Genomic DNA, 18,574 nt, shown 5'->3' with positions numbered 1-18,574 from the left:
TTTGCTCTTTGTTCACCTTGTGACTGTTACTGTTATTGCTCATGTCCTTGTTAACACCAGAGCTCTGCAGCGTGTAAAATCTCGGCTGTGCATCTGGCCATTGGTGCAACCATTCGAAGAGCTGGCTCCGGATCAGACAGTTGTAAGTTCGACTTTTACTTTGCACAAGCGCATTGTGGAGATTCATCACAAATCCAACCTAATCACTTTTGTTATGCTGTTGTGGATAATATTTGAAATTTTCATCTCCACGAATGAAAGTTCTTTCACTGTCTTCGATCAGTTAAACATTACCAAGAGCTATCAGAGTAAAAATCACACAGCACCAGATTGTATCGAACAGAGTTATTTGGAAGCACCAGTGTTCCATGCACTGCTTCGTCATCAGGTGTTTGTCAACTGTTGGAATCTAAAATGGCTTTGTGTGATTATTAAATGTATCCACCCCAGTCCAACACCAACACCTCCAAGTCATGGGTACCGTCGACACCACGAACGGATCGGTTAAAGTCCAAATGATCTTCCAAAACTTCGCGCATATTGACACACCCCAAGTTTCTGCAGAAAAACACCCACTTGATGAAGGAGCGGCTCTCCTAAAGCTAGTGCTTCCAAATAAACCTGCTGGACTCTGCCCTGATATTGTGTAATTTTTAACTTTGTCTACTCAACTCAAACACTGGCACTTCCATATCATAGACAACACCAGTCATGTCCCACTGTTGTCAGAGAAGGCAATCCTGGAATATCCCAATACATTGCTCATGGGTACGTTTCGTTTTCAGAAACCAAAGCACTTAGTTGCTGCAGCTCCGATGGATGAAAAGCACAGAAAAAAAATAGCTGAGACTCAGTTTTGACATTATTTTGAAATTCTTTGGAAAGTGGAATCAGAGGAAAATGAAGGATTAACTGTCTGACTATGCAGAGAGAGGGAAGGCACTTTTCCCTTCTTTGATGAGCTGGGGTATTGACTGATCTAAGGCATGGAACAGATTCCTGGTAGAGCTGCGCTCTCTGCATCAGGAACAAGAAGTCCTGATTTCCTGAACGGTCATGAAACCCAGGGCACTCAGTTAAAGCGCTGAATACTAACCACTAGACCACCAGGGATGAGGGCAGAAGCAGTTGCACCGTTTCTTCATAACTCAGTTTTTGGAATTATGTCACTGCAGATATGTTTCCCCTCAAAAACGATTGAATTATCGAGTGTTTACAGCACAGATCTGGGTCCCTTCATCTCATTTCCCAGCACTTGGTCTGTAACCTTGTAAACTCTGACGTTTCACCTGAATACTAATGTCTCTGGTACGTTTTAATCTCGTAAAACGCAATAAGTGGGATTAAAGATTGAGATGGGAACTGGACCCCATTTTTACCCATAGACTGAAGCACGCAGACACATTTCCCCAAGTGTGACACAGGCCTCGGGAGAAAACAAGGAGAAAGTAAGATTTCATCGACTGGTCTGATGTTGTCCCGTTTCAGAGATCAACACCAATGTCTGGTTACAGCAAAGAAAGGAAGCATTCAGCCCCTCCCGTCCCAGTGTTCTTTGCCCATTGTTTCCCCATTACTCTGTAGTTTATACTGCCTCACCTCGTTCTTGCTGCCAAACTTGATCACTGCTCACGCCCGCTATTTCCTGTCCTGCCAAACGGTTTGCCTCAAGTTCTTGGAATGAAAAACAGGAATCGCCTATTTCAAGCACTTTTCTAGTTTACAAGGACAGTTTTATCACCACTGAGCAAGCACATTGCCAGCTCAGAGAGAAGGTCTCATCCTTTAGAAACTGAAAGGCAAAGATGATTGGATAGCCTCAGTATTGTAAACCAACCAACAAGACCGGAATTGGGCCGAGGGGATCACGCACAGAAGGATGGGAGAATAGAATGGCGAATTTCTTGGTGTCCAGGGTGATTTTAACAGAAATCTTCCCTGGTGGTATAGTGATGAGGATTCAGTGATTTCACTGTCATGACTTGTTAAAGGTTAACGTTTACAGTAATCAACATGAAATACTGCCTGATATTTTGAAGCAGAATGATGTTGTGCATCAGAAGGAATCGTTTCCCTGCATGACCTAATAAGAGAGCTCAGAAGAGCCAGGAGGAGACATGAGAGCCAGGAGGAGACATGAGAAGTTGTTGGAGGATAGGATCAGGGTTAACCCGAAGGCTTTCCATTGGTATGTCAGGAAGAAAAGAATGACGAGAGTTATATTAGGGCCAATCAAGAATAATAGTGGAAAGTTGTGTGTGGAGTCAGAGGAGACATGGGAAACACTAAATAAATATTTTTCCACAGTGTTCACTATATAAAATGAAAATGTTGGCGAGGAAGATACAGAGATACTTGCATCTCGACTCGAAGAGATTGAGGTTCACAGGGAAGAGGTATTAGAAATACTGTAGAGTGTAAAAATTGACAAGTCCTCTGGGCCAGATGGGATCTATCCTAGAATCCTCTGGGAAGCAAAGGAAGAGATTGCCGAGCCAGTGCCATTGATCCAGAAATCATCATTATCTACAGGAATAGGACTGGTGGATTGCAAATGTGGTTCCCTTGTTCAAGAAGGGTTTTAGAGACAACCCTGGTAATTACAGACCAGTGAGTCTCACTTCAGTTGTTGGTAAAGCGTTGGAAAAGATTATAAGAGATAGGATTTATAATCATCTAGAAAAGAATAATCTGGTCAGGGACAGTCAGCATGGTTTTGTCAAGGTCGTGCCTAACGAATCTTATGAGTTTTTTGACAAAGTGACCAAACAGGTAGATGAGAGTAAGCAGGTTGATGTTCTGTATATGGATTTCAGCAAGGTGTTCGATAAGATTTCCACAGTAGGCTATTATACAAAATGTGGAGGAATGGGATTGTGGGAGACATAGCAGTTTGAATCAGTAATTGGCTCACTCAAAGAAAACAGAGTGTTGTAGTTGATGCAACATGTTCATCTTGGTGTCCAGTTACTAGCGGCATTCCGCAAGGGTCGATGTTGGGTCCAGGGCTATTAGTCATTTTTATAAATGACCTGGATGAGGGCTTAGAAGGTTGGGTTAGTAAATTTGCGGGCAACACTATGGTTGGTGGAGTTGTGGATCGTGACGAAGGATGTAGTAGGTTGCAGAGAGACATAGATAGGATGCAGAGCTGGGCTGAGAGGTGGCAAATTGAGTTTAATGTGGACAAGTGTGAGGTGATACACTTTGGACGGAGTAATCGGAATGCAAAGTACTGGGCTAATGGTAAGATTCTTGGGAGTGCAGATGAGCAGAGAGATCTCGGTGTCCATGTACACACATCCCTGAAAGTTGCCACTCAGATTGACAGGGTTGTTAAGAAGGAAAACAGTGTTTTGGCCTTTACTAATAGAGGGATTGAGTTCTGGAATCAGAAGGTTATGCTGCAGCTGTACAAAGATCTGGTACGGCCACATTTGAAGTATTGTCAACAGTTCTGGTTCCGCATTATAAGAAGGATGTTGTCGCTTTGGAAAGAGTGCAGAGGGGATTTTCTAGCCTGTTGCCTGGTATGGAAGGAATGTATTATGAGGGAAGACTGAGGGCCTTGAGGCTGTCCTCGTTGGAGAGATGACTGAGAGGTGACTTAATAGAGACATACAAGATAATCAGAGGTTTAGATAGGGTGGACAGGGAGAGTTTTTTTCCAAGTTTGGGGACGGCAAACACGAGGGTCACAACTTTAAAGTGAGGGGAGAAAGGTATAAGACAGATGTCAGAGGTAGTTTCTTTACTCAGAGAGTAGTTAGGACATGAAATGCTTTGCCTGTAACGGTGGTCGATTCGCCAAGATTAAGTGCATTTAAGTCGTCATTGGAGAGGCATATGGACGTACAGGGAATAGTGTAATGGGATGGGCTTCAGATTAGTATGACAGGGCTGCACAACATCGATGGCCGAAGGGCCTGTACTGCACTCTCATGTTCTATGTTCTATATGCTACAGTTCCAAATCAGCAATGTCATTGGCAATTGCCTGACGTTCAATCAGTTTAAAACAAGAACGGAGGGGGCGTCAGGAAAACGGAAGGGGAATAGTGGTTTGTGAAAGTTAACTACATGCCTCGTGGAGCCAGGTTCAATGTAGATACTGAATATCGGTTTTCCTGTTTAACTTGGTATACTGATCACTTCGGATCAATTACCCAATATTGTCTGCCCTTTGTGTGCTGTTCTTTGTACATTTCACCTCGGTTCAGTGCTCCGGGGGACCACGCTTTTTTAAAATTTGGCACGTTTTACTCAGGTCTGTTTTGCAGCTTCATATTAAGGCCAACAATTTTAGGAACAAATACTCACCATTCAGACCACCAAGTCTGTTCCACTATTGAATGGTTTCATATCTGATCTGTTAACCTTGAACTGCACTTTCTTGCCTTTTGCCATAATGCTTGATGTCTTTGCTGTTTGAAGATCTACCGATCTCAGCCTCATTACACCTAATGACACTTCCTCAACAGCCTTCTGCTCCAAGAAAGTCCACTGATCCAGAACTGTCTGAGATAATAAATGCTTCTTCGTCTCTATTTTAATTGTGAGATCCGCATTCTAATACAAAGTTAAAAATCGCACAACACCAGGTCATAGTCCAACAAGTTTAATGGAAGCAATAGCGTTTGGAGAGCTGCTCCTTCATCAGGTGGTTGTGGAGTACACAGTGGTAAGGTACAGAATGTATAGCGAACGGTTACAGTGTAATGTCACTGAAATTATACATTGGAAAAATACCTTGATTGCTTGTTAAGTCTTCCATTTGTTAGAATAACTATGTTAGGGTCATTTCTTTCTTATGTAAATCGAAAAACTTTCTTTTCACAGTTACATTCTCAGGTGGGCTTTACCAATTAGTGTCAGCACAGATAATATGTTGAAGGTGCTAGTCCCTGTGTGCTGCGTCCATGCCATAATGTTTAGACTGACGCTCATCTAAACAAAAACCAACACTCTACAGGCAAGAATGCCTTAAGACATGGTACATTGGTGAAGCTGAGCAGAGGCTACAACAACGGAATCGGCGCTGCACATCAATCAACAGACAGTGTCACCTTCCCAGTTGGAGAGCACTTCAGTGATCCAGGACATTCGAACTCGGATCTTCGGGTGACAACCCTACAAGGCGGTCTTCGGAACAGGCAGCAGCTAAAAGTGCCCCCGCAGACTGGTACCCATGGTCATTGGGTTCATGTCACAGTACAGGTGATCCTATTGCCCTATCTACAAACAAAGACCCTCCTACACGAGTGCGCACGCGTGCGCGCGCACACACACACACACACACACACACACACGTCTGTGGGGTGAATTTGTACTTACAGAGTTACATTGTACGTTGCTCAAAAACTGCATGACTCCATGTAAGTCTCTGGTAATTCATTTTTATAAATTAGAATCAGTCTAAATATTATGGAACAGACAGCAGCACAGGGGGGCAGACACCAGTTGTTAAACATCACCTGAGAATGAAACTTTAAAATAAAAAAGCTTTGCACTTTACATATGAAAGAAGTGAAGCTCACATGGTCATTCTAACAGATCGGAGACTTAGCAAACAATCAAGGTATTTTTCAATGCACAATTTCAGTTACGACACTATCCGAGTGAATCTCTCCTGCAACTCTCCCAGTGCGACTCATCCCTGGACAATTCTACCAATGAGCCGAATGAACATATTTCTATTCTGTAACAGCATCGGGGGTGGCGCTGCAGCATTTATTGCCTTCCAGTTTGGAGTCACGTGGACGCCAGACCAGATAAGGACGGTAGTTTCCTTCCCTCAAGGACGTCAGTGAAACACATGGGTTTTTCATACAACGTATTCTTAATTCTAGGCATTTATTGCATTCACAAACTATCATCGTCGTGGCGTGGTGAGAATCCAACCCTTCTCCCCAGAATATTACCTGGCTTTGATGTGTTAACAATCCAGCGATAATACCACTAGGCTATCGCAGAAATCCCTCACGGGGGATCTTTTCCAATAGAGTCTCTTTTCCCCAATTATTCCTTATGCCCTTTTATTGAGCCTCACACTCCAATAATTTCTTGTCCATGTCAGTAAAAGCTGCTAAAAGTGAATTGATGTCACAGCCAAGCTATCCCAACGGATGGAATGATTTGAAGGTGCCAATGAAGAGATTGGGGCAACAGTGAATGCAACAGACTGGATGGGATCAACGTGAAAGTGTATGTTAGATTGTGCAATGCCTCAGTCAAATGGGACGCGAGACGGAAAAGAGAGTTAGGGAGAGTGCGAGGGAGAGACATCTTCGAGAACTTTTGGGTTAAAATCCTGATACATGAAACGTAGAAATATCAGAGAACAAAATTCGATGGAAAACCGATCATCACCTCGGAGAATATTATCTTGTAAAAACGATTAATTTCTGACCGTGTTTCACCAAAAGTAAAACTTTGAGAGAACTGACTGCCATGATGTGGATTCTAGCCGAGGTCGCTGCAATCGCAACATAAAATTCGAACTACTAAACGGTTACAGCATTCCACATAGCACGCTTGCAAACTGCAACCTTTATGGTAGCAGAGGAAATGTCAGGAAGAATGTACAATATCAGGACATAGCGACAGGCATGTGGGAAAGCAGAATGAACCGAATCTTTAACTTTAGCGTCCCCAGAGACTGTGGAGATTCCATGAATGAGCGTACAGGAGAATGGGATTAATGAAACTCTCCAAACTCTTGGGAGATTGTAGAATATTGTTGAAACCTATGCTTCAATATCATTATATATGAACTTCGGCTACTTCATCACTTTGCCCACACAAGGCAGGACCAATTGCTGCATGAAATCACACATAATCCTAGTTCCAGAACCGGAATCAGAGAAACTGTATGAAGCATGCACGAAGATCCAATTGGAAACTGGGATGGAATGACAGGAGAGAGGCGCATGTATTTCCGAGGTTGGGACAGCTCCTGCTCAAAAGCGGGGTGGAAGGGAATACTTGCCCCCATTTATAATATTATGACTATAAACAGCACATGTTGCTGAGACAGCCGATTGGCGCATCTAAAGCGTGTGGAGACTTTAACTTTGGGGTGGCAAGGTTCGAAATTTCATTTTCCTATTTGGATCAGTGGTTTTGACATTGGCATCTGCTTTTGTTCGCATCAGCTCAGAATCAGCTTCTTGTTCCCAATAAATACTGCAACCAGGAGAAGGTGGTGTTGTGGTTATATAATAAACTACTCATCCCTGGGGACTCACACACGGAACTGGTAATGTTAAAGTTTGATGAATAAAACCTGGAATGGAAGCCTGACCTCAGGAACAGAGAACATGACTTGAATTTCTTGCAATCCCATTCATGCATGTCACTTATATAGGGGATGCTACCATCTTTACCCAATCCTGCCTACTTGTGTCTCCAGGACCTGAAGCAAATAGCTGACCCTTAATCCGAGAATGACGACCGTGTGGGACACTATCCCTCTGAAGCACATCCTTTTCAGACCCACACTCCATACCTGTTCAGTCCCTTCATTTCCCATGGCTGATCCCAGTAAACTACACACCTTCAGACTGTGGGAGGAAACTCACACAAGCAAGAAGAGAATGTGCAAACTGAACACAGTCACACGACACTGGGATCGAATCCATATCTTTTGTGCAGAGAGGCAGCAGCGAATCAGGAAGAACAACAAATGCTATCCTGACCAGCGACATCCACACCCTGTGAATATATCAGGAAGAATAAAAACACATTCACAACATGGACAACGGTACTTGCGTCTGCATGGACATGATTTGAACCAATCGTTCATCCTGGGTAGATACAAAGACAACGATATCACAGAGAAACCAGCGCAATGCCGGATTCAATTACCTGCTGAAGTGGAATCTCAACTACTCAGTCAAACTGGGGACAGGCTATTCAACAGTCCCGTGTGTGGGAAGGGCTCAATGAGCAGAAGAACCTCCACAGTAACCAACAAGATTACATATCCCAGAAGGAGATCAATTAAACTGTCAATGCTGCTGTTAATCCCAACCAGCTGCCAGTTTCATAGCGTCAAAGTCATAGACTTACACAACATGAAAACAGGCCTTTCTGTCCTACCAGCTCATACTGAACATAATGCCAAACTAGACGAGTCGCATCTGATGGCTCTTGCAACTGCTGAGGGTTAACAATGCCTTTGTGATATTATTACTGCATTGTTAATATGAATGTACAGATATAATTCTGTGGACACGGGTTCAAACCCTGGCAAGGCAGATGCTGGAATTTTATTTCAATAAATTCCTGGAGTCTAATGATGATGTTGAATCAGTTGTTGTAGATCTGATTCACTAATGCCTCATAGGGAAGGAAACTCAAAGTTTGGGAGAAGATTTGTAGCTCGGGTGCTCGTTGTTGTGGTTTTGTTCGCCGACCTGGGAATTTGTCTTGCAAACGTTTCGTCCTCTGTCTCGGTGACATCTTCAGTGCTTGGGAGCCTCCTGTGAAGCGCTTCTGTGCTGTTTCCTCCGGCATTTGTAGTGGCCTGTCTCTGCTGCTTCTGGTTGTCAGTTCGAGCTGTCCGCTGTAGTGGCCGGTATACTGGGTCCAGGTCGATGTGTTTGTTGATAGAGTCTGTGGATGAGTGCCATGCCTCTAGGAATTCCCTGGCTGTTCTCTGTTTGGCTTGCCCTATAATGGTAGTGTTGTCCCAGTCGAATTCATGTTGCTTGTCGTCTGTGTCTGGCTGGTATGTGACTCCAGATCCATAATATCGTGGTTGATTCTGATCTTCCCTCTGGGCAATAAATTATGTACTAGGCATGAATGAATAGCTTTTGTTAATCCCACTGATACTTTCCAATTCATTTATCGATCCAAATAGCCTGTAAATATTGCAAATGTACTTTCATTCATCACTGCCTCAGGAAGTGAATTGCACACATAAACCATCCTCTGTTAAAAAAGCCTCTCATGTCTAATTTTAAATCCCTCATTTCAATTTAAACATTTTCCCTCTCGTATTGAAGTCCCCCCTCCTTGGAGAAAAGACAGTTACAGTTAACTTGAGCCGAACTCTCAATAATTTTTACATTTCTATCACGTCGCCTTTCAACCTCCAGTGCTAGAGAGAAAATATTCTCAGCCTATCCAACCTTTCGTTATCACACAAACCTTCCCCACTAGCCATACGCAGGTATACCTGTTCTAAACCTACTCCAGCTGAATAATTTCCTTGCTTTTACTGGGCGGCAAGAACTGGACACAGTATTCCAGAAGACGCATCACCCAATGTCCTATTCAACTTCAACATAACGTACCAACTCCTCCGCTCAAAGGACTGCGCAACGAAGGCGAGATGACATTTTTTAACCATTCTGTCTATATATGAAGCAAACTAAAATTAATTATGTACTTGCATTCCTGGCCTGTGTGTTCCAAAGCACGATGCGACGCCCGATCATTAATGTAGCAAAATGCAATACCTTCCATGTATCCAGATTGAACTTCATGTGACATTTGTCAAACCAAAGACGCAATGGATTAAGATCCTTCTGGAATCTTAGATCACCTTCTTTACAGTCTCCAATTCTGCTGTCCTCTGCAAGCTTATGAACCATGGCTTCTATGAGTTCTATTGTTTACTCATATAGGTCAACGATTTTTAATTATTTGTCGTGGCCGTCATTTAGCTGTTTGCAAATCAGGTAACAATTAGTCATGTCGTTAACCATGAGGAAGAAAGCCATAGACTGCAGGGAGATTGGAAACAATTGGCAAGAAAATGTGCTGAAAGGAATTCAATCCAGTGAAGTGGGTGATAATGAATTTGAGGACGCACAATGAGTAAAGTGTGAATACTGAGTGGTTTAAAGTAATAAAAGAGAAATTGGAGTAGACATTCACGAATGTTTGAAGGTGATTGGACAAGGTATCATGTGATCTCGATGGGTTGGAGATACCTTCTGTTCTTGACCGCAGGTGGGAATATAAGAGCAGGGAAATGATGCTGGAACTTCAGCAACGGCCTATTCAAGATCAATGGACAAGGGAATCAAATGGACGGAAGTGCGTACTGCAGGTGCTGGAAATCAGAATCAAGATTAGAGTGGTGCTGAAGAAGCACAGCAGGTCAGGCAGCATCCGAGTTGCAGAAAAAAACTAACGTTTCGGCAAACGCCCTTCATCAGGAAAAAAGGTGGGAGCCTCGTGGGTGGAGAGATAAATGGGAGGACTAGGTCTGGGAAGAATTTAGCTGAGAGTGCAAGAGGTGGATAGAGATGGGTTAAAGGTGATAGGTCGGAGAAGAGGGTGGAGCGGATAGGTGGAAAGGAAGATAGACAAGTGGGACAGGTCAGTAGGATGGTGGCAAGTTAGAAAGTTGCAACTTGGATAAGGTGACCGTGGAGAGATGAGGAAACTGGTGAAGACCACGTTGATGCCCTGGGGTTGAGGGTCCCGAGGTGGAAGATCTGGCGTCTGGTGGTGAGGGAATGGCGGTGGAGAAGACCCAGGAACTGCATGTCCTTGGGAGAGTCGGGGGACGTGGTAATTGATGTTTTTGGTCATGGAGCGTTGGAGTTGAATGTTGCGGGTTCCCTGGAAATGTTCTCTGAAGCGCTCTCCGAGAATGTGTCTGTTGGCCCCAATGTAGAGGAGACCGCATCGCGAGCAACAGATGCAATAAACGACATGTGTGGAAGTGCACACGGACATTTGATGGATGTGGAAGGCTCATTGGAGCCTTGGAAGGATATGAGAGGGAAGATGTGGGTGCAGGTTTTGCAATTCCTGTGGTGGCAGGGTAAGGTGCCGTGAGGGGAGGGTGGGTTTTTGGAGGGCGTCGAGTTGACTAGGTAGTCGTGGAGGAAAGAGTCTTTTTGAAAAGTGGATAGGGGTGGGGAGGGAAATATAAATTTCCCTGTCACTGCAGGAATTCAAAAACCTGCACCCACATCTACCTCCTCACCTCTATCCAAGGCTCCAATGGAGGCTTCCACGTCCATCAAAGTTTCTCCTGCACTTCCACACATGCCATTTCTTGTATACGTTCCGCCCGATGCGGTCTCCTCTAACTTGGAGAGAAGAGATGTGTTCTCACACAACACTTCAGAGAATATCTCCAGGATACCCGCAAGAATCAACCCCAGTGCCACATTGCTAAACATTTCAACTCCTCCTCCCACTCTCCCGAGGACATGCAGGTCCTGGGCCTCCTGTATTGCCACTGCCTCACAACCCGATGCCTGGAGGAAGAAAACCTCATCATCTGCCTCGGGACCCTTCAATCCCATGGCATCAATTTGGACTTCACCCGTTGCCTCATTTCCCCTCCCCCTACCTTACCCCAGTTCTCACCTTCCAGCTCAACACCGTCCGCCTGACCTGTCCCACCTGTGCATCTTCATTCCCACCTATCCACTCCACCTACTTCTCTGACATATCATGTTCACCCCACACCCGCATCCACTTACAGCACTCTCAGCTACCTTCTCCCCAGCCCCACACACTTCCCATTTCTCTCTCCCTCCCATGTGCTCCCAGTCTCATTCCTGAAACCTTTGCCTGAAACGTCCATTTTTCCTGCTCCTCAGATGCTGCCGGACCTGCTGTGCTTCTCCAACACCACTCTAATCTTGACGGGAGTCAGTTGATTGAGAGGATTTTCAGATATTTTCTATTGTTGACCACAGGCTGTGGATGATATCAGAACTTTAGCAACCACCAGTTTAGGGAACAGCTAAAGGACTGAGCACAAGTCTGGTCACCGCATACATCAACATTTTTCTTAAAATTGTAAGACAAAAGATGGAAGGCTGTAGTATGCAACTTTGCCCATCAAGACCGTTTCAGCAATGATTTTCTCACTGATTCCTTTCCACCTCAGGATGCTATGGGCCTTGGAGGGTAAGTTGAAAATGGTGGCGTTTCGTTGCATCTTCCAACCTTGTCCTTATCGTTAGTACAGCTGTTGAGCTTTGAAGGTTGGCAAAAATGCCCGAATGACTTACTCCAGTGCATCTTATAGTTGGTGCACTCTGCTGCAATTGCGCCTTAGCGGTGAAGGGAATGAATATTGCAGGTGTTGAAGAGGGTACACACAAGTGACTGCATTGTCGTAGACGGTGTCCAGTTCCTTAATTGTTATTGAAGTTACACCCATCTAGGCAAATGGACAGAGTTATATTAACGTCTCATTTGTGCCTTGCAAAAGATGTAGGATTCACAGAACAATGAGTTGAGTTTATAATCAAAAAATGTCTCAAAAACATGTTGTTGTTGTCAAAGTGTTTATGTCGCCAGTTTGTCTAAGTTTTCTTCCCCCGAAATAATAGCTCTGTGGACGACTGCACGGGGTGATTTGTTTACAGTAAAGTTATTGAATGTCAATGAAATATGATTAGATTCTCATTTGTCGGAGAATTCATTACTCTATTTCGTCCTTGTGTGGAAAATCTGATTCCAGTCGCTGCCTGATTTCAAGTTCCAATTCCCGTCTGTGCTTGAAATTCCAACCGTTTCTTCGCATAAATGTCTCCGCCTGCCGTAATAATATGTAAGGACGCTGCAGGGACAGCAGAGATTAATGAGCATGTTGTCAACACTGGAGAAAATGGAGCTTCGTGGAATGAAAGGCTGGGATTATTCTCCTTGAAACAAAGAAGACGGAGGGGAGCTCTATAATCACATTTATAAACGTTCAATATTCAGGGTAGTTACGGACTGCTGGTTCACCCTCTGGTAGGAGGAAAGCAGAATTAGATATCGCCTGTTCAGTTCAGAAATTAGATTAGTGTGGAAACAGGCCCTTCAGCCCAACAAGTCTGCACCGACCCACCTACAACTCGCACGGCAGGCAATTTAGTATGGCCAATTCATCTAAACTGCACATTTGTGGACTGTGGGAGGAAATCGGAGCAAACCCACGCAGAACGTGCAAACTCCACACAGCTAGTCGCCTGAGGCAGGAATAGAACGCGGGTCTCTGGCGCTGTAAGGCAGCAGCGCTAACCAATTTGCCACAGGGCCGCACACGGCTATGGGGTATTTTCTTTGCTCAGGGGCCAGTAAATCGATGGAACTCCTTGCCGAAATTGTTGTTGAAGCTGAATTGTTGTGTATTTTCAAACTGTGCCACACAGATATTTAACCAGAAAGATGATAAAGCTTTGTCGAGGCAATGCTGGAGAATGGAGTTGAGGATTATCAGATCAGCCATGAGTTCGTTGAATGGTGGAGCAGACTCGATGGGCTGAATGGCCGACTTCCAATCCTACATCATTTGGTCTAACGCCTTATTTAATTGATACCTTTAGAATTCTGAGGGGAGGGGATGAAGTGATAGAAAAGGTTTCTCAAACTGATCAGACAGATCAGGAAGTATGCTCATAAGTTCATGAACAGGAAATGTGTTGGGGCCTGGATACAACAAATGGCACTGGGCACACCGCAGATGGGTATGTGCAGATGTTGTGATTGCGAAAGAAAATTGGTGGATCTAATATTGTTGCCAACTTGGTGATCACGCTGTAAGATGGATCGCGGTATGATTCACACAGCAAAAGGTTGTGAAAGACTGAAAGATTCATTTCATTGGAAAAGTTTCCTGCGGTTCCAATTCAATTGACTGTTTAAAATACTGATCAGAACTTTGTGTGGAGTATTACATTAAAATTCACAATCCCACTGGATAAACTATTGCACTCGATCTTTCCTTATTTGTTCCCCTTTCATTCGACGTAAATTCATAGAAGGTCAAGATGGAATGAAAGGAGAAAAGAAACATTTGCACTCCATTTCATTATCCCAATGTAACTTACAACAGTATCAAATTGCTTTACTTCGACTTTGATGAGGTACCGATTTCTCACAAATCTCCGGTGCAATGAAGGGCAAGAGCAAGATCGTCCACGTTCAATGTTGAATTCAATTTTGCTCCGAATTTATTTCAGCTGAACGAAAATACTGATGAGAAAAACAGAAGGTTGAACTACAAAACAAGATGGCAGTTTTGATGCTCAGTTACATTGGCAGATTTCAATGAGTATCAAATGAACCCAAAATCATGGCGTTCCTCCTCCCATCTTTAAGGCATGGGATTAAAACAGGAAATCGATCTCCAAGAGACGGGTCACTTCCTATTCATTATGGAATAGCTTTCCTTGACAATATACCAAATCAGCTCAGTTCCATTTATTATGCTTCATGTGGAATATTAATAGAAATCTTTTAAAAAACACGGAGTTTTTTTGCTGAATCTTACTCAGCTGCAGACATTTCCGATATTTCTTTGCATCTGAAGTCATCCAAATTAGATATTGTTTCCTCGCACCTTCTACGCCCTCCATCCTCCTTTACACTTTTACCTGGCCACAGGCTGTCTCTCTCCTGTTGAAACTCACTGCTTGTGTGTCTCTCAATGTGCCTTTCCAAATATTTTGGAAACAGATTGTCTGAGTGACAGAAATTCTGCCCCCATTATTTCTTTGTCCTACATCGATGGTTTTGAAATCTTGACTTTCAGAAATTTATGAACTTGAAAAAGTGAATTTGCCACATATTTACTCTCTCCAAACCTCAAATACTCTGGAAAACTTCCATTCGGTTTTCCTTGGTTTAGTTTCAAATTTTCCAAAACACAAATAAATAAAACTCTATCCCCACTAAATGCTGTCAGCATCGTCTCCAATGTCTCAGCAGCACAGTAAACGCTGGAAGTGTCCTCTCTAATTGAATCACCGATTCCCTACATTGCAGAAAGTACAGTTGAGTCAATCGGGTCTGTCGGGAGACTATGAACAGCATCTCAACCAGACCTAGCTCCCGTCTCTATCCCCGCAGACCTCTGGCTTGTGATTTCAAATAAACCTGGTGGAATAAAACCTGGCAACTTGTGACTGCTGACCTTATCACTGCGTTACCCCTGGCTAATTCACTGAATTTACTGAGTTCACTCCCTGGACAGATGAGCGCCATTTACATGACCAATCCACCTAACCTACAGACTTCAGAGCAGTGCGAACCACTGATCAAATGTAACATCACATTGAACACTATCTGGATCATGTGTAATGGCTTTACACACTGGCAACTCCGCCTAGTGAAAGCAAGCTGCGCCCATCAACCCGAATTCAATACATCCAAAGGCGGTTCTACGCTGTACAACCTCAGTAGTTCTGCTGGAAATGTTTCTGCACTCAGATCTGAATGGGTTCATTCTGTTTTCTTCCTCAGATTCCTGCTTTAAATGAAACACATCAGTCAGGAACAACTCTATATAATGGTTTTGATTGCAACACAAACACAATGTGCAGTTTGCTGAAGGTACGTGTTTGCACTTTCACTGAAACTCTGTCTCCCCAGGAGCTGCAGTACTTCCCCAAATGATTCAGACAGCACTGTCCTTCCTGAGACATGTCCCATCGAGAATGCAAGGCCAGCCATGAATAACCTTCACTGGGGAACAGAGCGACAGGTTTAAAACCTTTACGATGCCCCCAGCGGATTATTGAGCCCTGTGACAGGTGGGAACACTAACCACAATACTGTGGAGGACAACAACGTCGAAGGAGGCCCTTCAGCCTGTTGTGGCCGCACTTGTCAAACACAACTGCTTAACGACCTGAATCAAGTTTTCCATCGTTGAGCCCATGATCTTACATGTTTTGGCATCGCAAATCAACATCTCAAGTTTTTTTATTAAGGTTAGAATGATTTCCGCCTCTCTGACCCTTTCCGCAAATCTACTCAAACCTTTCTGCCTTTTCCCGAAATCTCTTGGCCCCAGTGTTCGATCTCTCCATCAATAAGAAACGCTTCTTTCAGTCTATCCTATCCATATCCCTCAGTATTTAGTACATCTCAGTCATGTCTTCTCCAATCTCCTCTGCTCGGAGACAAACAACCCCAGTCTGTCCAATCTCTCCTTACAACTGAAACTCTTCAGCCCAGACAATATCCCAGTGAATCTCTACTGCAACGTTCCCAGTGCGATCACATCCCTGCAGTACTCTGAATTGCAGAACTGCACACAGTAATCTAGCTGGGGCCTAATGAACTTTTTTATCTATTCTGTTACAGTATGAGGACGTCGCTGGCTCGGCAGTATTGATTGCTATACCAAATTGCACAGCGGGTAGTTGAGACTCAACCGTATTGTCGTGATTCTGGAGTCACATGGAGGCCCCAGCAGGTAAGAATGGCTGTTACATTCCTTAAATGACGTCAGATAGTTTTGTTTTTTTTTCATCAATTGAACATGGATATATAGGAGTTATTAGATTCTTAATTCCAGATATTTATTGAATCCCAATTCTACCACCTAGCATGGTCGGAGTGAAACCCAGGTACCTGGTGTCTGAATTAACAGTTCAGTGTTCAGTGGTAATAGCACTCGGCCATTGCAGAAAAGCAGTGAAACTGATTTTATCCAATGAAGTCGCTTTTCCCCGATACTGTTCTGTGCCATTTTCCTGAGCTTGCCCCCCCCCACCCCCCACCCCCCACCCCACACCCCAAACCCCAATAATATCTGGTCCGTATCAGTAAAAGCTGCTACATGAGTATTGATCTCACAACAGTGGTAACTAAATGGATCAAATGGTCTGCAGGTCCCGATGGTGGGTTTGGAGCACGTTCACCCAGCAACAGTGACCCCAGCCACACAGACTGATCGGTATCAATGGGAGAGTCTGTATTAGATTCTGCAATGCCTCAATGAAATAGGAAATGACTCCGCAAACACATGAGGAAAGAGCAGCGCTCTGAAAGCTAGTGCTTCAATTAAACCTGTAAGACCATAAACTGGTGTTGGGTCATTTTTAACTTTGTACTCCATAGTCCAACACCGGCATCTCCAAATTAATGAAATGGGGGTATGGGATGGAAAGTTCGGTTAGTGATCGTAGGAGGGAAGAAATCTCTGAGAACGGGTGGATTTGAATTCTGACATATGAAACACAGAGATGTGAGCGAGCAGGACTTGGAAGAAAAAAATCACCTTGGAGAAAATCAAAACTTTGAAACAACTGATTCCTTTGTATTTCACAAAAGGCAGGGGCACACAGAGCTATTAGTGCCGTGACTCGGATTCGAGCCGAGGTTGCTGCGGCCACAACGCAGAGTACTAACCACTATACGATCACAGCACACCACAGACGAACACAAGGAGTGCATGCTCTAAGTACAGTATTATAAGGAATGTTAGGCAGAGCACCAAATGCATACTATCAGTGCTTCGCGAACAGTAGCAGATCTGTGGGAACTCAGAATGGTCCTACTGTTTCACATCGGTTCCCCAGTGGCTGTGTTAATTCCATCATTAATGTGTTGAGGGCTGAGATAAATATATTTCTCCAAAACAACAAGGACTCCGGGGACAGTGCAGCTTTTGTTACCTGCACATCCACCAATATCATTTATTGTATCTGTTGCTCCCGTTGCAGTCTCCTGTACATTTGGGGACTGGGCGCCTCCTAGCAGAGCACTTTAGGGAACATCTCTGGGACACCCGCACCAATGAACCACACAGCCCTGTGGCGCAACATTTCACATCTCCCTCCCACTCTGCCGAAGACATGGAGGCCCTGGGCCTCCTTCACCGCCGCTCCCTCACCAACAGAAACCTGGAGGAAGAATGCCTCATCTTCCACCTCGGAACACTTCAACCCAGGTTATCAATGTGGACTTCAACAGTTTCCTCATTTCCCCTTCCCCTACCTCACCATACTTCCAAACTTCCAGCTCAGCACTGTCCCCATGACTTCTCCTGTGTTGTCCTACCTGCCTATCATCTATTCCACCAACCCATTCCACCCTCCCACCAGACCTATCACCTTCATCCCCTCCCACATTTACCGATTGTACTCTATGCTACTTTCTCCCCACCCCCAACCTCCTCTCACTTATCTCTCCACCCTTCAGGCTCTCTGCCTGTATTCCTGATGAAGAGCTTTTGCCCGAAACGTCAATTTTACTGTTCCTCGGATGCTGCCTGAACTGCTGTGCTCTTCCAGCACCACTAATCCAGAATTTGGTTTCCAGCATCTGCAGTCATTGTTTATACCAAGCTTTTGATGAAAGGCATATTTCAATAGCAATGCAGTTTAACATCGGTTACTTCTCGAGTTTCCCCACACAAGGCAGTAACCACTGCTGCCACATAGTCCCAGATCCCAGCCCCAGAATCAGAGGAACTGAGTGGCGCAGTCGCGAAGATGCAACTTGAAATCGAGATGGGAATGAGGTCGCACAGATACTCGATGGTTCAAGTGAATCAACGGAGAATGCACGGTTTCTATGATGGTTTATCGGCGCAAGCAATTCCGAGGTTGGGAGTGCTTCTGGTCAAAGGCGGGGCAGAAGGAAAAATCTGTTCCCGTTTATAATAACAGCAATCTACAGTGCATCTTGCTGAGACAGCTGAGTGCTGCAACTGGAGCGGGGGCAGCTGGTTTGAAGTTTAATTTTGCTTTACTATCACCCACTTCCCTGGAATGAATTGCTTTCACCATTTTTATTTCCAATTGTTTGGTATCTCCCTGTAGTCTGCAGCTTTCTTCCTCATGGTTAATTGCATGACGAACTGTTGTATG

The sequence above is a fragment of the Chiloscyllium punctatum genome, chromosome 12, assembly GCF_047496795.1.
Source record: "Chiloscyllium punctatum isolate Juve2018m chromosome 12, sChiPun1.3, whole genome shotgun sequence".
Taxonomy (NCBI): Eukaryota; Metazoa; Chordata; class Chondrichthyes; order Orectolobiformes; family Hemiscylliidae; genus Chiloscyllium; species Chiloscyllium punctatum.
Note: the sequence above shows the minus strand (reverse complement) of the source record.